Genomic DNA, 19,440 nt, shown 5'->3' with positions numbered 1-19,440 from the left:
TTGTAACTAATCTATGACCATTTGTGATAATTGTAATAACTAATTTATAATCATTGTAATATATAATATATAATATATATAATATATATGACTAATTTATAATAACTTACTTATAATAATTGTAATGACTAATTTATAATAACTAATTTATAATCATTATAATAACTAATTCATAATAACTAATTTATAATAATTGTAATAACTAATTCGTAATAACTAATTTATAACAATTTATAATAATTAACAAGATATAATCTTTCATCGATAATGAGATTACCAGTTTCCCGGCTGATAATATAAATAAATATACATTGAAGGGAAAGAAATCTTCTACGCTATATTAAGCGTTAACAAATTAAATTGACACGTGTCTTATACATGACTATCCATCCCCATAAAGTGAATTCGGCTATAAACAAATCATAAAATCGTGTAAAATAGTGGCATAAAAACGAGATCTCGATAATAAGTAAAAAAATAATTTAAAAAATGTCAAACTTCTTGAAATATATTGCTAAACAATAGTGGCATAAAACTAGTAGTAAAAATTTCAAAAAAGGATGTATCTTCTTTTATCGACTTTTCTATTTAACTTTACAAGACGCTTGAATACTTATGTGACGTGAAAATTCGACGTTTCTTTATATTTTTTGAATTATGTGGGTAACATTTTATACTAAATCGAAAGCTTTTTGTATTTTGACATTTACACATATATTTAATATGTGTATTTTAATATACACATGTATTGTAATGTATGTATATATTATAGTATATGTATTATAACATATGTATTATAATATATGTATTATAATATACGTATTATAATATATGTATTATAATATATGTATTATAATATATGTATTATAATATATATATTGTAATGTATGTATTGCAGTATATGTATTATAATATGTGTATTGTAATATATATATTATAATATATGTATTGTAATATATCTATTATAATATATGTATCGTGTAATATATGTATTATAATTTATGTATTGTAATATATCTATTATAATATATGTATTGTGTAATATATTTATTATATTTTTATACATATATTTAATATATATATTACAATATATCTATCATATTAACATATTTATTTAAATATACACCATAAAAGCCAAAGTTACACTAGAATTCGAACACATTCGCAGCCCACTGTACCCACGTGCTCTAAAATTTTCGTTCACTTCCCAGCCCGATTCCCTCATAAATGCACAAAATCCGCAAATCTACTTCGCAGCACCGTGGAAGACGCGCGAAATAGAACGGCAAACAGTAAACACTGCGTCTCTTATGGAAGACGACAGGCAAACTCGCGTCGCGGGGCGCGGAAAGGGAACGCGGAGCCGAACGTTATATCGAGCGCGTTCGATTGCAACGAAAACCGATAGATTAATTCGCGGCAGCGAGGCTGATGCTCCGCGCGCAGAAACAGGGCAGCAGCAGCAGCAGGAACAGTTTCGAATAAAATGTCGAAAGGAGCAGCCTCTCTCCGCCTATACCGTGCCGATTCTTGTTTATGCCGGTATGTAATCCCATCCGGGACACGTACAACAAGTACCAGCAATAACCAATCAATTAGCCGTGCCGAGAGCCTCTCCCCGTTCCGCGAAGAACTCGGCAAGCAAGGGAATTCCCTCGCTTTAGGTGTCCTCGGGAAAATTGTCAGTCCGATTTTAGCTGCCGGTTCGGGAACATGTGGCCGACGCCGAGCGCGCGCGCTCCCGCAAGATTTCCGGTTTTCACCCTGCAGACGGTACGCTCGGCCCGAACCGTGACGACACTTCAAAAATTTCTTCGCTCCTCCCGGTGATTTATCGACGAACGCACGCGATGAAATAATTCGGCGACGACGATCTCATCGTCGCGCAATTGTTGCGACGTCGAACGCGTTTTGTGCCATTTGTCGCGGATTTTTGTTTTTCTGCTCTGCGATCGGCGGGAAAAAAATAGCGCTCGTTTTTTCGTTGTTAATAGGAAAGTGCAGTCGTGAGTGGATAATAAATAAATAGTAAATGGATATAATGATAAAATAAATATAATATAGTGATAAAATAATAATAATATAATGATAAAATAAATATAATATAATGATAAAATAAATATAATATAGTGATAAAATAATAATAATATAATGATAAAATAATAATAATATGATGATAAAATTAATATAATATAATGATAAAATAAATATAATATAGTGATAAAATAATAATAATATAATGATAAAATAATACTAATATAATGATAAAATAATAATAATATAATGATAAAATAAATATAATATAATGATAAAATAAATATAATATAGTGATAAAATAATAATAATATAATGATAAAAATGGATAAAATTAATCGTGGATAAAAGTTTCATTGTTTCGGTTATATGTGTATGTGTGTGTGCGTATTTGGATTTACCGGTGGGAGCGATATTTTCGAGCAACACTACCGGACGAGAATGGGATTATTGTGCACGAGGAGTCGGAGATTCGGCAGCGAGGTATGCGGTTCGAATTCGTGCGATGGAATTAGATGTGTAAGAACTTCGAAATTTCTCGGGGAAACGTGTTACACGGGCGGCACACGAGAGAGAACCTACGGAAAGTCGAACCCCAGGCGCAGGCCTACGAGGGTCGAGGTGCCATAAATTACCCGGAGAGCAACAAAGGTCTCTCTCCTTGAGAGACCCTTCAGTCCGGGGGAATGGGGATTTATCCTAAACCAACCATCCAGTCCCCCCACGTGGGCCCTCTCCGCGTTTCTCCGTCTAACCTGGAAAAACCTGTGAAACGTGTTAGAGCCATCCGCAACAGTTGCCTCTTTCTACGAAAGTTTACTCTAGATTCAAATCTCTATGCGCGTGTATATACGTTCCACGGGACGCGCGGTGATATTTCTCGTATGTTTTTCTCTTTCTTTTTTCTTCTTTTTTCGATTTTCTTTTTTTCTTGTTTGTTCTTTGGCGTTTCGACGAAACGCAATATCGCGCCGTACCACGAATTTCGAATATTCTCGTGGCTCGTTACGATATCGCGTACAGTTATTAAAAAACTGCGCGACGCAATTAGCACGCGGCTTCCGTGCGTTCGCTGTTTTTTCTAATTATTGAAAATGTCGCGTTTCACGGAGAGAGCGATGCCGTTTTTTATCGGCGATAACTGTGTGTATCGCGTTGAGCAATGATTCGAACGATGTGTTTACACCGAATCAACAACAATGGATTATGAATAAAATACCGGATATCGTGCGATGAGAAGATATATGTATATTGTGTATTTATTTATTTTTATATATTTATAAATATTATATTATTTATAATATTAATATTATAATATTTATAATATTAATATTATAATATTTATAATAATATTTATAATAATATTTATAATAATATAATATTATATTTATTCATTTTTTTATATATTTATAAATATATATATTTATGCCGCGGCGAAAAAATTGTGGCGATGTTCCGCGTGTGTTTCGTGCGAGAAAATCTCGCGTAACACGGAAAAACCTCGTACGACAACGGTGTACACGCGTGAAAATGAAGGGTCGTGGCACGTAAAGCGAAAAATGTAAACATGACAGCTATCGGAGGTATAGATAGCTCGGTGTATAGTAAATTCTCCCTAATTTTTCATCGATTTGTAAACAGAAGGGGACAATTTGGGGAGAGGAGATACGACTATTCGAGCCTTGCTCCTCGTTTTTATAATTCTTGGCAATCAGCGATTATAAAAATGAGTTCGCGAGGCTCGAATAATCGTATCTTCTTTTTCCAAATCGTCCATTTTTGTTTACAAGCTGAAGAACGATCGGGGAGATTTTACCTTACAAAAAACGAGACTTGCATCGCTTATCAATATAAACATAACAGCTATCGGAGGTATAGATAGCTCGCTGTATAGTAAATTCTCCCTAATTTTCCATCGATTTGTAAACAGAAAGCGACAATTTTTGGGGAGAGGAGATACGACTATTCGAGCCTTGCTCCTCGTTTTTATAATTCTTGGCAATCAGCGATTATAAAAATGAGTTCGCGAGGCTCGAATAATCGTATCTTCTTTTTCCAAATCGTATATTTTTGTTTACAAGCTGAAGAACAATCGGGCAGAATTTACTGTACTAAAAAACGAGACTTGCATCGCATATCAACGTAATAAGTTCGAATATTCTTATTACAAGATTTATGCATTTATGCATAGATTTTAGATTTAATGCATTTATGGTAAAATTTGTTAGTTGCAATTTAAGATAGTGGACCCATTGAGATGGTTTAAAAATGTCAATGTATTATTTTCAACCTGTTAAAAGTCATCGAAGAAAGAACGAACTTGCTATTTAATTCATATTTGTTGCAATCGATGAAAACAATATTTATTTTGCATAGAAACAATCCATTTTACCAAATCGTCCAGTTTTGTTCGCAAGCTGAAGACAAAATAACGGAGAATTTACCGCATTTTTCGCTTCGCCTGCTTCCTTCAAATGATTCAAAACAGCCAGTACCTATTTTCTGATTAATTGAGAACCGGGTGCTTAATTAATACCGTGTATATTTAACGCGATAGAACGCACGCTGCTGCCCGTTGAAATTGCATCTAAATTTACAGTGTCACGAGTGTAACATAAATTATTGCTGAATTGCTGCGTTACATTGTCAGCTCTCATGCGTCTCCTGTGTCACTTCGATGCAATTTTTACTATTTCTGGAAAAAATATGTTTTTCGCGTCGATTTTATCATTTACCAGCGATAATGCGGCACACCTTATTTTAACCATGCTACCGCTTGCCATAATTTCTTTATTTCTACGGAGCGAGTTTCAATTATTATATATTATTATTATTATTATTATTATTATTCAATTATTTCATTATTATTATTATTATTCAATTATTTCATTATACATTAACCGCAGTCACGATCGCTTCACCAGCAACAAAACAGTTGTTGCCCAATTAAAATCGAAAACAATTAAGATTGAAAAACAAAGTTGTATCGCGTCGATTATTTGTTCAACATTCTAGAAATCACTGGTAGACAACCCAGAGGTCCATCGCGACGCGCCTGTTAAAAATACATAACCAACGAAAAGAAATATATTTATTATTTCCTACTTCTTATTATTTATTATTTTCTTTTCTAAATGCTAACATAAACAGCCAAGTCAAAATCAAGAGCAACGAAGTAACACTGTCTTAACAATACCAAGAAGTAATTAATATATATTGATAATTTTTGTACAATTGTTACGGAGATACTGTCAAGAATATACATTGCTAACCAAAAGGAATATATTTATTATTTTCTACTTCTTATTATTTACTATTTTCTACTTCTTATTATTTACTATTTTCTACTTCTTATTATTTATTATTTTCTACTTCTTATTATTTATTATTTTCTTTTCTAAATGCTACCATAAACAGCCAAACCAGAATCAAAAGCGTCGAAGTAACACTGTCTTAACAATACCAAAAAATAATTTATATATATTAATAATTCTTGTACATTCACCAAACAAATCGAACGAAACGCAACACCCGCGCAATTGTTCCGAAAATACCTACCCTCGCGTCGCGAAGTAGCGTCGCGGACCGGCGATATTTCGATACGTGCGAAATAATTTGTCGTTTGATAGGCGTCGAGCCTAAATTATGCACCGTGTCGCCGTCAAAAGTCGCCGGGAGACAGCGGCAGGACGAAAGGGTTGAGAAGGGAGCGAGCGAGCGAGCGAGCGAGCGGGCGGGCAGGAGGCGGCAGTCGGGCGAGCGGATTACGTTGAACCGGGGATATCGCGGCAATCGAATTCGATTTGCAAAGTATAGAAACCGGGTTGAGAGTGGCTCGATTGAAAATAGTTCGGTTTCAATCTCGCCCATCTCGGGGCTTCTCGAGTGCTCCTGAATAAACACTGACTTTCCCGCGTCTATGCACCTGAAATCAATTCTACGGAACAAGTGAGGTGTTAAGGTGGCTCAAGGCGATAGGGTGGGAGCGGGGCGAGAGCTCTCGCCCTCTCCGGCGGTCGCTCGCGCGCGTACAGCCGTGATATCGGCGCGAGTAGCGCGCGGCGCGGCTCCCGGAATAAGAAGATATGGGGCAAAAATTTGAACAGAAGAGGAGGAACTGCCGTCGCCGAGTCCGCTCGAAAACTGTCGACGACCCTTGACTTCTTCCTCTCCCCTATATAGCCTGTCTGAATAAGAAGCCACCACCGGAGGCAAACGAGATGGAAACTTGCTGTTCCCGTTCGCTCGCGCGCGAATCGGATTCCAGCTACGCTCCGGAATCCTGGGAAATCTTGTCACGCACACGCTCGATAATGCCGCCGCATCGAACTCTCGCCGGCGCATCCATCAACCCTCTCTGCCGCGTGCGCCGTTTGCGCCCCCGGAATCCTGCGTTCGCTCGCGTAACGCCGGAGAAGACGCGCGTGTAAGTCCCTTAATTCGTTTATCCGTCGCGTCGAACAGTTTCGTCGCCGACATTTTATTAGCGCGATTTTCCGCGCCGCGGTAAACTCTCCGCCAGTGTTTGGAAACACTTGGGCCCAGGAATTGGACCCTCGCCTTGTTTTTGCCCCCCCCCCCCCCCCGATGACGCACCGCGGAATAAGACGATGATTTTTCCGATGGGAAACAATTTATCGGCGATTTAGACAGCGCCGATAATTTTTCACGAATATTTTTCTTCCCCCAAGATAGACGAAAACGCGCGTTATTTTCTTGGCGTGCGCGGTGTAATTACAAATTAATTAATACGTTGACTGCTGCGTTACCCATGTGTGGATGACAGAATTATTATAATTATGCTATAATAAAAATAAATATAAACTATACTATGATATATTATAATTATACTAATATATTATATTAATTATATATTATATTAGTATAATTATACTAATATAATAATTAGTATAACCCATGTGTGGGTGACAGATATATTATAATTATACTAATATAATATATTAGTATAATTGTATATAATATATAATTATTACTTCAAACCTGAAAATCAATTTTTACGTTAACCATTTGAGTCTGTTCGGCACTTCTCGACCGTGTTTTCTGAATAATTCCTGGGACTCAAACGGCTAATCTATTATATATCTTACTAACTATATTAGAATTCGCAAAATGTTAAATAGGTTGAGAAAAGTAATCGATGCCAAGCAAGTTCACTTCTTAATTTTAATTCGAGTGAACAGAATGCTTTAATCTTATTAAATTCTTGACGTTGTTGGTGTAGCAATCAAAGTGTTAAAAGAAATGTTTCAATTATATTTCCACGTCGGACAACGTCCCGCGGGACCAATATAAACGTAGCAGTTACGCGAGCACAATAGTATATCATCCTGCAAGAGAGTTTCATCCCCTAATCGTAGTGTCGGAAACAATTTTCTTCCTGACCCGCGACGTTCCTGACCCGCGCGGCGATTGATCAACGCTTCGCAGAAAATTGCTAATAAAGGGTGTCGCAAAATTCAAGATTTCAATTTTGTGATGTGGCAATTGTGATCCTGGGATTCGTACTTTTAGGGCTCGTAGCCTCAAGATTTATAGCAAATTTATCGCTCTAAGACTAAAACTTCAAACCCAAAATTTGGAATTCTAGGGCTTCCAAAGTTCGAATTTCTAATTTTAGGGTTGGCAGATCCAAAGCGACTAATTTTTAGCACTGTTAGGTATTAACTTTCAAATCCGAGGACTTCGATGTGCCGAATTTCTTGTTGTAGGGTCTTGAGGCCCAAATTAAAGGGTGTCCCAAAATTCGCGCGAGATTCGAATTTTGTGAAGTCCTGGTAATTGTGATCCTGTGATCGCATATTTTCAAGGCTTGTAGCCTCAAGATTTATAGCAAATTTAAGGCTCTAAGGCTTTCAAAACCAGAATTTGGAACTCTAGGGATCTCAGAGTTCAAACTTCTAATTTTAGGGTTGGCAGACCCAAAGCGACTAATTTTTAGCACTGTTAGGTGTAAAACTTTCAAACCCGAGGACTTCGACGCGCCAAATTCCTCGTTGCAGGATTTTCCAAGCTAAAGGATGTCCCAAAATTCGCGCGAGATTCGAATCTTGCGCCGTTTGCGCGGCAAAGCGTTGCCAGCGAAAGAGAAAGACAGCGTGACAGCTGACAGTTCGGGGTTTATTAAAAATGAAGCGCCGCGCGGAAGAACAACGCGTTTTCGTTGTTGAGCAATATTTGGAAAATAACGAGTCGTTTCCCGGTCGTGTAATTTCCCGTTTCGGTGATCAGAATTGGCCGCCCAGATCACGCGATTCAACGCCGTTGGATGTTTTTCTTCGGGGTTTTTCAAAGTCTAAGGTTTATGCCGACAAGCCCACGACCGACCGCGCCTCGAAGAAGGAAATTGAGCGCTGCATCAACGAAATTCGGCCACGTTTATGCAAAACGGTCATGGAAAATTTCAACGGAAGAGCGCGTGTGTGCCGGCGAAGCCGTGGAGGCCATTTACCCGATATGCAATCCCGTACACAACGCTATAATACCGTATACTTCATGAATCGATACAAAAATTTACAATTTTTAATTATAAACCTGCGTCTTCTATCGACATTGCTTCTTGCACGAATTTTGGAACGTCTTTTTTACCAGCGGTTTCCCGTTGTTCGTCGATATTTATTCGAACGATCGGGGGCCCAATGAAATCGGCGACACTCGGAAAGGGATTTCGAGCATCATCGGAAGCGCTCGGAGATCAAGCTAGACTTTAATCTGTTTCGATTCTGTAAAAATCCTCGCCGGGTAGATTCGGCCACAGTTTCGCGCTGCTCGAAAAGGGCGGGTTAGTCATTTCCCGTAATGGCCATCGCAGCGGAACTAGCTTCACTCGATAAACCTTTGCGATTTCAATTTCGTCGGTCTTTTGTGACGACGGGGCGACCGGCGCCGAGGTATCGAGCGGAAGCTCACGTTCTGGAAATTATCGAATAAAAGGCGGTCATCGACTGGGTATCACTGACATCGGCGCCCAACGACCGAACTTCCGTTTCGTTTGCTGCAGACTCCGAAACAAAGGGCGCTGCGCGGCCCCGGTCCTATTTGCGGGCGTCACGCTAATTTAATAACGGGGCAAAAACGAAAGAGAGAGAGTGAGAGAGAGAGAGAGAGAGCTCTCCCGTGCCGAAACAATGGCGAAAAACGAGTTGACAGGACGAGAACGAGTCGCGGCGCGGCGCGTTATTGTTCGATGCCTTGACGCGAGCCGCCATTAGAAACGCGCTCCGTTTCGCTTTCGGGTCCCGCAAATATTTACCAGCTCGAAACAAGACGAGCGACACGCGAGAACTATCATTTTTTAGCAATTTCGTCGAGCCGCCCTTCGCCGCGCCGAGTCACGGTCGCGGCATCTTCTTTTTACTTTGTAAATAAAAAATACATACCGGGAACCCCGTGAAAAGGTCCCGACCGGTTCGAAATATTTTTCTGTTAGGACAAAGCGGACCGTTGAAATGCGCAAACAATAATGTTTCATCAATTGCGACAACACGCGGCCGGCTAACTCTGTCACACGCGGCGGCACGGTTGCGGCAATTTCTTTCGGCCGGGAACAACAAGGAACCCAATGAAACATGTGGATCATTTCGAAATATTTCCGCGGCCGGGTGAAACGAACCCATTCAAATGCGAAGACAATAAGTTTCCAGCAATTGCGGGAATACAGACCGTGGTTTTAGTCGCCCTTTCGGCTGCTGGTTTGCGGACGACGCAAGTTTTTTCAACTTTTGTTCAAAATATTCTGTAACCCTGTAAAATGTAGATCGTTTGGAAATATTTGTCTGCTAGATGAGACAAGCTATTGAAATGCGGAAGCAATTTACAGTGTATCCCGAAATTATTGTACCAGCGAGAAATTAGGGATTCCTGAGATCATTTGAAGCAACTTCCTCCTTTACAGAAATTTTCTCCGAGGCTTCGTTTGCGAGTTATCAACGAGAAATACTGACCAATGAGAGATCGCGTACGGCTGACGCGCCGCCCTCGCGACCACTGCCGCCGCGTCAGACGGTCGGTGCGACGCGGCATTGGCCGCAAGGACGGAGCGCCGGCCGTACTCGCTCTCCGATTGGTCAGCGTTTTTCGTTAATAACTCGTTAACGAAGCGTCGGAGAAAATTTCTGTAAAGGAAAAAGTTACTTCAAATTACGTCAGGAACCCCTCATTTCCCGCTTGTACAATAATTTTGGAACACCTTGTAGAGTTTCGTCGATTCAATATAAATGATTTTCGTAGCAAGATTTCCATTAATTTTAGTCAGGAGTGTATGTTAAACCGATGCACCAGGAAAACCACGATGAAGGATCGATACCACGTCCCGACAATTATTAGACGCTCGTTAATCGACCAGCCACAGGATATCGATACCATGTACAGTTCGGGAACTGGTAATTCGTTGCCAAGGATCGTTGTGTAACCGCGCGAAGATGAATGACGTCCACTATAGTTTGCTGGTGAAGTACATATACTGTAGTCTGTTCGTTTACGAAACGGAGCAAGTTTCATACAGTCTCTCGTGACGAAGATCCTGCAACGCGCCCTGTTTACGTAGCAGTCCTTGTAAAGTGTCATTCATGCGCCACGTGTTCAGTTTGTTGTTAGTAACTCGTATCCAAAGCCAATCATCAATGTACTTGTTGCAGCTTTTGATACTAAATTGTATATATAGAGTTGCCCATAACTCGAGACAAGTTGTCTGCGTCATCGGAGTACAGTAATCTCTTCTGCAATTTGTTTGAATTTCATTAAATAAGGTAAACAGTAATTTGTCCCAGAAATTTTTGGTGTTAAAATAATCTCAGCTCTTTGACTTCCATTGATACGTGGATAATATAACTATCTGTTCAGATGTGGCAAGCAATTTTTTAATTAGTGTATTACACCTTTCTAGATTTGTTAGGTTTAATTTAATTTAATTTTTAACACTTTTGGGATTAATTAATGTAATACAACTTAACTTTCCAATTTTGAGTTTGATTGAATAAAGTATACAGTAATTTCTCCCAGAAATGTTTGGAGGCGTATATAGGATGTGCTAAAATTATTGTATTTCCGGAAACTGAGGGGTTCATGAGGTCATTTCAAGTAACTTTTTCCTTAACGAAAATGCAATCCGTCGCTTCGTTTGCGAGTTATTAACGAAAAACAGTGACCAATGAGAGGCGAGATCAGCTGGCGCGAGACGGCCGGGGCCAATGAACGGAACTGGGCTCGCGCTAGCCGAGCTCGCTTCTCATTGGTCAGTGTTTTTCGTTAATAATTCGTTAACGATGCCTCGGAGAACATTTTTGTAAAGGAAAAAGTTACTTCAAATGATCTCAGGAACCCACATTTCCCGGAACTACCATAATTTTGGGACACCCTGTATTCGGAGGCCACATGTATCACGTATCTTGTAGCTCTGCGATTTTTCTTATCTGACACACGCCCAAACAGACCATTTTGTCGATAAATTGCATAGGCGCAGGACTAGCACAGAGAAATTCACAGCAACCCGAAATTTGGCATTTCCTGGAGAAATTACTGCACATACTCGGTCGAGACGAATCAATGAAACGATTCATACGATCGAACCAAACAGATCTCCAGTCGATGTTGATTTCTATAACAAAATCCCCGCGAATCTATAATTGCATAAACATTTACAATCCCATCTTATTTCGTGTTTTCTTCATTCGCTTGTAAAAGCGTACAGAATCGTAACGCTCTTGCGAAATGCTAATTGCGAATTAAATTACTATGAACTGGCAAAAGAAGGAATATCGCAGAGAGCGTGCACGCCAGAGTGCATTCCCGTGAATAGCATCGAAAATTATATCATCAAAATTATGTTATATCATAGCACAACCCGAGGTTCGCGTGTTTTCTGTCGGGTATCAAGAATTATAGTGCCGCCGGCGGTCTTTCACTCGCTCGGCGAGTACAGCATTCAGACTCGGGAATTTGTATAAACAATCACAAAAGACCACCGTTCCACGTGTCGCGTGCGACGAAACGCAACCGTTAAACGCAAGGGTTGCAAACGGTTTCTCAGGTGTGAGCAACGGGTACATCCGCGTTTGTGCCCGGGTTGGTACTCGAAACGATGCGAGCGAGACGGTGAGATACGAGAGCGCGCGGGACCTATTTGCGCGTCGTAGTTCAAAGCGGATCGCGAGAGCACGTTTGCCGGGCCAAAGAGGAAGAATGGAAAGCGCCGCGCTCGCTGGAAATCCCATCAATTACGGCATCAACGCGATGACAATATGGCGTCACGAAATTACTGTTAACCTTTTAGGTACGGCTGAATTCTGCGCGAGGCTATTTCTCTGGACGGCAGAGTCTGATACTGTATATACAGGGTGTCCCAAAAATGTCTCGCAATCCGAAAGTGGCGGGTTCCTCAGGCCATTCGAAGCAACTTTTTCCTTTATAAAAATGTTCTCCGAGGCACCGTTAACGAGTTATTAACGAAAAACAGTGACCAATGAGAGGCGAGCTCGGCTGGCGCGAGGCGATCGAGCCAATGTGCGGAACTGGGCTTCGCGCGCTGGTTGGCTGGGCCGCCTCGCGTCAGCCGTACTCGATTCTTATTGGTCACTGTTTTTCGTTAATAACTCGTTAACGGTGCCTCGGAGAACATTTTTGTAAAGGAAGAAGTTGCTTCAAATGATCCGAGGAACCCGCCATTTCCGGATTGCGAGACATTTTTGGGACACCCTGTAGACTGTTGTAAATCGATGCGAAGACAAAAGAAGTGTGAAACAATGCATATGAAGACGATTATTTGGTTCAAACGATGAGCGAGTGAGCTACTAGAGCAAGCCACTATAGTGGCGCGTCGTCCAGAGAGATGACATCCGCGAAAGCCACTATAGTGGCGTGTCGTTCTGAAAGATGACATCCGCGAAAGCCACTATAGTGGCGCGTCGGGCCTAAAAGGTTAACGGCGCGCGGCGGGAAAAAGCGCGGGACGCCGGTGAAAAGAGGAAACGGACGGCGAACGCGATCGCGGAAAGGAAATGCGCAACTATGGGAGGAGTCGCTTTCGCATGAAAGCCTGTAATCTTCATCCACTTTAATTCCTTTGGGACGCGTCACTGTTATGATCTCCTTTAACTCGCGCCCGCGTTTCATTGATTCCGGTTATCTAGATGACTGCGGGGGCCTGCAATTTCTCTGCGGCTTTACCTCGTACTGCATGGAAATATTCTCGTTTAGATTCTGAAACTGGATTCACTTTGGTGAAGCGACTCGCGGTACGTTATGATTCCTTTCTGTGTCTTTAATTATCTCAGAAACCACAGAATGCGCTATTATCTTCTTCTTTGGATCTGTCGATGCTGTGTATGGCTGTGGACGCCATTGTAGTGCATATAAATTGCCCACTAAATTTTCAACAGTATAATAGTATCCGTATAAGTTCATATAAGTAGCCTGCAAAAGGCATTTTTTTCATTTTCGTTATAGGCTCAGGTAAAAAAAGTTGAGAAGCGAGGGTTCGTAATTTTTTCTTTTTATTCCAAGTAATAGCAAAGATTAAAAAAAGAAAGCTTTTTAGTCAATATTTAGTAGACTAGTCGTTCTATCACCTAAAAAAAATGCAAGTCATTTAGTTCAATTTTGAAAAAGTTATTGTGTTTTAAAAGGTGTATGAACAGTTTTGTGGACCACTGTTTTTTTTAAATAATAATAAAAACCTTGTACATTACGCTGTGAATGTACTGTAGTGTGCATACTCTAGTACAGTAAATTCTCCCTAATTTTCCTTCAGCTTGTAAACAAAACTGTACAGTAAATTCTCCCTAATTTTCCTTCAGCTCGTAAACAAAACAGGACAATTTGCGAAATATATAAATACAATAAATATAAATAGAATATAAAAACATTTTTTTTATATAGTTGCCAATAATGAAAAATTATAAAAACGAGATGCAAGGCTCGTATAATCGTATCTCCTCTTCCCAAATTGTTCATTTTTGTTTACAAATTGAAAGAAAATTAGGAAGAATTTACTCTATTATCTCAATTCACAGCTACCTAACGATTCTTGCTGACTAAAATCATAGTTGATGTTCCCAAAGTTACAACATCAACGCTTTCGTACTGGCATTCGAACAAACAATTCGTTGCAAAATACCATAATTGCTGGGAAACTTTGAGCGTCTTCTCACAGAAGAGACCTTCGGCGTGATAGATCCACGGAGAACGCAGTCGACCGCAAAATGTTAAGAGAACATTTATCACGCGTTGAAAGTTACTGAAAACCGTCGGACGTTTCCGTAGATGCATAATGGGTCAACGAAATTTCGGTAGCGCTGTTTCCGCCGTGGCAGCATAAAGCCTAACGGAGCAAAAAATTGCAAGGAACTCGAACAAAGAAACGCAGACGCGCGCGCTCGAATGAAGAGAACGTCTCGGTTCCTGGTGAGCGGATAACTAAACAGAGGAAGCTTCTTTCCTTCTCAGCGCCCGATGGTTATGGGCCTCATGAAACAGCCGCGGCGCATAAGTATGCTCTACTCCTGCTTATTACACGTATAAAGTATCCGATTTAACGCGCCGCTTTATCTTCCTTTCATTTCGTCTTTCGCGTGTTCCCGGTGTCGTTGTGCCCCGGTATTCCGACCCGCAGTCTTTCTCTTGATACTTGAATTCGTTTTCTGTGAGCAAAATTATTTTGACCCTGCTTCTAGGTTCGAGGTTATAATATAGTTGATTGTTGAATTCGTCTTGACAATAGCTAGAATATCATAAAAGTATGTAGAAATGTGTATTAACACTTAATACAATTTTTAAATATGTAAACGTTTGTATTAACACTTGATATAGTTTTAAAATATGTAAAAATGTGTATTAACACTTAATATAATTTTTAAATGTATGAAAATGTGTATTAACACTTGATACAATTTTAAAATATGTAAAAATGTGTATTAACACTTGATACAATTTTAAAATATGTAAAAATGTGTATTAACACTTGATACAATTTTAAAATATGTAAAAATGTGTATTAACACTTGATACAAAATTAAAATGTGTAAAAATGTGTATTAACACTTAATACAATTTTAAAATATGTAAAAATGTGTATTTACACTTGATACAATTTTAAAATATGTAAAAATGTGTATTTACACACTTAATACAATTTTAAAATATGTAAAAATGTGTATTTACACACTTAATACAATTTTAAAATATGTAAAAATGTATATTAACACTTAATACAATTTTAAAATATGTAAAAATGTATATTAACACTTAATACAATTTTAAAATATGTAAAAATGTATATTAACACTTAATACAATTTTAAAATATGTAAAACACGTAATACAATTTTGAAGTATGTAAAAATGTGTACTAACACTCAATACACATTTTTACATATGTTAAAATTACACTTAACAGACAGCTTGTATTTTCTCTGCCTTTCCCAGTTTCCGGGCATTTTTGAAAAGAATTAAATAAACATGTACCTATGATATCGCCGAAGCGTTGCAGTTTTATTAAATCAACGCTAGTTTTGATAAAATTTTACAAAGTTATTTATATACATGTCTAGTATTAATAAAATAATAATAAAGTATTAATACAGTGTGAATGAAAATTCCGGAAAGTCGGAATGGAGAAACATAAATCTACGTGGCCCGTCCTGCAAAGTCCGAGAATTGAAAAACGTAAATTTATGCGACCCGCCTGTCAAGTGTCAACGTTTAACAAATCGAGGTGATAGTACATTTTATGGAAAATAATTTGTTTCAGCAAGTTTTTCACCGACCTACTTCATGCTAACGAATACTGACCAACTTTTCCTGGGAAACGTTCCTTTGCCAGATTAATGGTTTGTTTACCCTGGGTTTGTTTACCCAGGCGACGATATAGTCTCGGCACGTACAGCAAATTCCCCCTAATTGACGCTCAGTTTGTACACGAAAATGGACAATTTGGGAAACGGATGTCTTGCTCGTTTTCATAGTTAGCGATCGTCAAACAACTATAAAAACGAGCCTCAATGCTCGAATAATCGTATCTCCTCTTCCCAAATTATCCATTTCTGTTCCCAAGCCAATGCTCAATTAGGGAGAATTCATAGTACTTTGGATTCGAGAGTTTTGGAAAGTAGAACAAACTTTTTTAACCCTTTGCACTCGAAGCTATATATATATTTTTTAACTGTAAATATAAAATCATTTTTCTCACTTAGAGTATTTTTATTTTATATGATAAAATGCATTTCATGCATATGAAATTCATGATCTTGGGACTCACACAACAGTTACACTCTTAACAATTTTTTAAATCTAAACTTTGTTAATATAAAAATTATTTTAAAACGTGATGTAACAAGCGGTGCCTCTGAGTCGCCACTCGAGTGCAAAGGGTTAACACTATGGGGTCCGGTGGCACCATGCTGATGTCATGCAAAAACTATCTGTTGTACCACTTTGGTGCCATTTTAAAAAACTGAAATAACATTTGAACTATATTTCTTGGGTGTTAAAAGGCAGCAAACTAACTATAGCGCTGTGCTTATTTAACTATGAATTAAGTACGAAAATTCTTGAATGACATATCTTAATAACATATCTTAATTAATACCAAATAACATTTGAACTATATTTCTTGGGTGTTAAAAGGCAGCAAACTAACTATAGCGTTGTGCTTATTCAGCTAAGAATTAAGTACGAAAATTCTTGGACGACATGTCTTAATTTTAGGAATTTATATTACCGCCATCTTCGAAACTTTTTTTTAAATCTAAAATTTCCAAGCTATTATGCGGGCGTCAAACAAAAGAATCATACCTAAGATCTGGCTAAGATCGTCATAGTGTTAATATATTAAACTTTAGAAATTGAATTTTGGCCATGGAATGCTTCTTGGCCAGATCACTCTGCGAGCGAGGGAGGGGAATGGGACGTTAGTCCGTTCTCGCGGCACCATTTCCTGTTGCCATCTCCCTTCCCCTCGGTTCCGCAGAGGCTGCAACCCTCCTGGCCTCTTTCTGCCGCTAAGAAATAATTTAATTCGTATTATACCGGTTGCGAAGGTGGGAAGGGTGCGCCACGCCGCGGCGGGGTGCTCGCCGCCCAACAAGTAGATGTTTCTTATTTGAGATCGCGAGAAGAAAGAGGAATTCGCCCGGCCGGCCGGCCGGCCGAGAAAGAAGCCAGGCCCCGAGGAGAGTCGAAACGGAGAAACTCGCGTTCCTCGGCCAAAGACAGCCGGCACGCGGTAGCCGGCATAATTGAGGGGGGTTAGGAGGGGCCGCCCTCGGAACGGAATTAAATGGAAAAATGTTGAATGTATTTTTTCAGGCCGTGCCTCAGGTCTTCTTGCTCCTCGGCGAGGACCGCTTTGCCGGGCTGAATCGAATCCTCCGCTCGGAATCGTATTTGTCCGAACCGGGAGGGTGGTGAGGAGGGGGGAGGGGGTTATTTAGGTATTTATACGCGCGGACGAAGTTAATTAGAAGGGGAAGGTGTGCGCGCGGCCGAACTTATTTTCACGTGAAAAACAGCCGGCGGGCACGTCAGTCTCGCGCGCGAGCGCGCACACACACGCGCGCGCGCGCGCGCGCGACTGGGAAGCAGGACGAATTAATTAACGGGCAAATTATTTTTCGATAGTCGGCGTTCTTCGGCGCGAATAATCAATTACCTTCGAATCGACTCGGCGCCAGCCAGCGACGCACGGCGAAATTAGTCGAATGCACGGCCGACTGGTTTCCTCGCGCGCATACGCCGCGCCGGCTACCATGAGCTCTTCGTTAATAAGTAACGGTGATTAATTATCAAGCATCCGCGACGTGTATGCACAAAGGAATATATCGCATCATGTAAATCCTGGCCGGCTCTGTTCGCCTAACTCCGACGGCTCCGGTATTAGAGGTGCTCTATGTACACGGTATTCGACCATGCACGCGACCATAACGTAAGAAAATGATTTTTATCCGTTGGATAAGTGTGGTTATTACTGCGGAGGTCCCAAATACTGCGGTATTTTATAAGAGTAATAAAATCTAAGATTTTATAGCGTGTAATCTTCTAGGAATGAGTCTCATTATGTTTTATATTGATGATTTATATCTCATATTTAGATTTAGATTTATATTATATTTATATTTATATAATATATATATAATATTTATATTATATTTATATTTATATAATATATATATAATATTTATATTATATTTATATAATATTTATATTATATTTATATAATATATATATAATATTTATATTATATTTATATAATATATATATAATATTTATATTATATTTATATAATATATATAATATTTATATTTATCCGCAGTATTTGGCTCGCAGTAATAGATACATAACCGCGGTGATATATCCACGCGTATGGTTTCCTTACATTACGCTTTTTAATGAAATTCGTGCTTTCAGAGATTCAATATTTCGAGAAAAATAAATATTCGAGTTAAAGAATAATAGGTACAGCTCAAGTTGTCAATTTATTATTATATATTATTATATAATATAATATTATATTAATATTAATATAATAATATTATATATATTATAATATTATTATATTATATATTATATTATTATAATATTATTATATTATATATTATATTATATAATAATATTATAATATTAATGTTATATATAGTAATATTAATATAATTAATATTATTATATATATATATTATTATTTATTCTCTGTCAAAGTACGTCTTCCTTGAAAAATCGCAGTAATACCAACACTTACCCGTAGAACATTCTTCGCCGGTTAATCGAGCGAACCGAGGTTGAAAAAATCGTTGAAAAATTGAAAGGTCCTCGCCGCGAGAGTTGACGGAGCTTAAATAATTAAACCACTCAGGTATGCGGGGATGTAATTGGACACTTTCCTATCCTATCAGCGGCGGCTGATTTTTCAGAAGCGGACCCAACATTTTTTATCTACCCCTCGAACTTTTAGGATTAGCTCTCGGAGGACGGGCTCCGTACAGTCGCAGGCACAGTCCAGTTTCGTTTATCTCGTAATACGATACTCCTCGAAGAGTTTGGCGCTGCCGTGTGTGCTCCGAGGAACCAATTAAGCAAAACCTACGGTGTACGGAGCCCGGGCAGACAGGACAAAAAGCTAATGCATACATACCCCTCTGCGACGTATGAACATCGGCCAATGAACAAAAGTTTAACGTCTGCAATAGTCTATTACGTTGATCCCGCACCCGAGTGGTTATTAATAGACTGCCGAGGAAGTTGAATGACTAAAACGCGACTTACGCCTATGCCCTAATTAATATCGCGCGATGACGACATCGATGTCGTCCAACCGATCGATCAACGCGACAAGAAACAAACAAAACGTTGTTTGAATTTGAAGCTAGTTTGTTTCTTGTCGCGTCGCGTGTCCGACGATGCC

General features: G+C 39.1%; 1 protein-coding gene across 2 annotated transcripts in view; it reads left to right on the top strand.

The window, feature by feature from the left end:
- kek5 (leucine-rich repeat, immunoglobulin-like domain-containing kekkon 5 protein) overlaps positions 1-19,440 on the top strand; it is a 159,541-nt gene that overhangs the window by 75,461 nt on the left and 64,640 nt on the right. Inside the window, exon 1 of one of the 2 annotated variants that reach the window (XM_033467803.2) lies at positions 2,357-2,517. The exons of the other annotated variant lie outside the window; for it this stretch is intronic. The gene's annotated coding sequence lies outside the window, so the exon portion shown is untranslated. Of the gene's footprint in view, positions 1-2,356; positions 2,518-19,440 lie in introns of those variants that run through there. 2 annotated transcript variants of the gene reach the window in all.

Source organism: Megalopta genalis, chromosome 4, assembly GCF_051020955.1.
Source record: "Megalopta genalis isolate 19385.01 chromosome 4, iyMegGena1_principal, whole genome shotgun sequence".
In the NCBI taxonomy this organism is placed as follows: Eukaryota; Metazoa; Arthropoda; class Insecta; order Hymenoptera; family Halictidae; genus Megalopta; species Megalopta genalis.
This window is presented reverse-complemented; position numbering and strand designations above follow the sequence as displayed.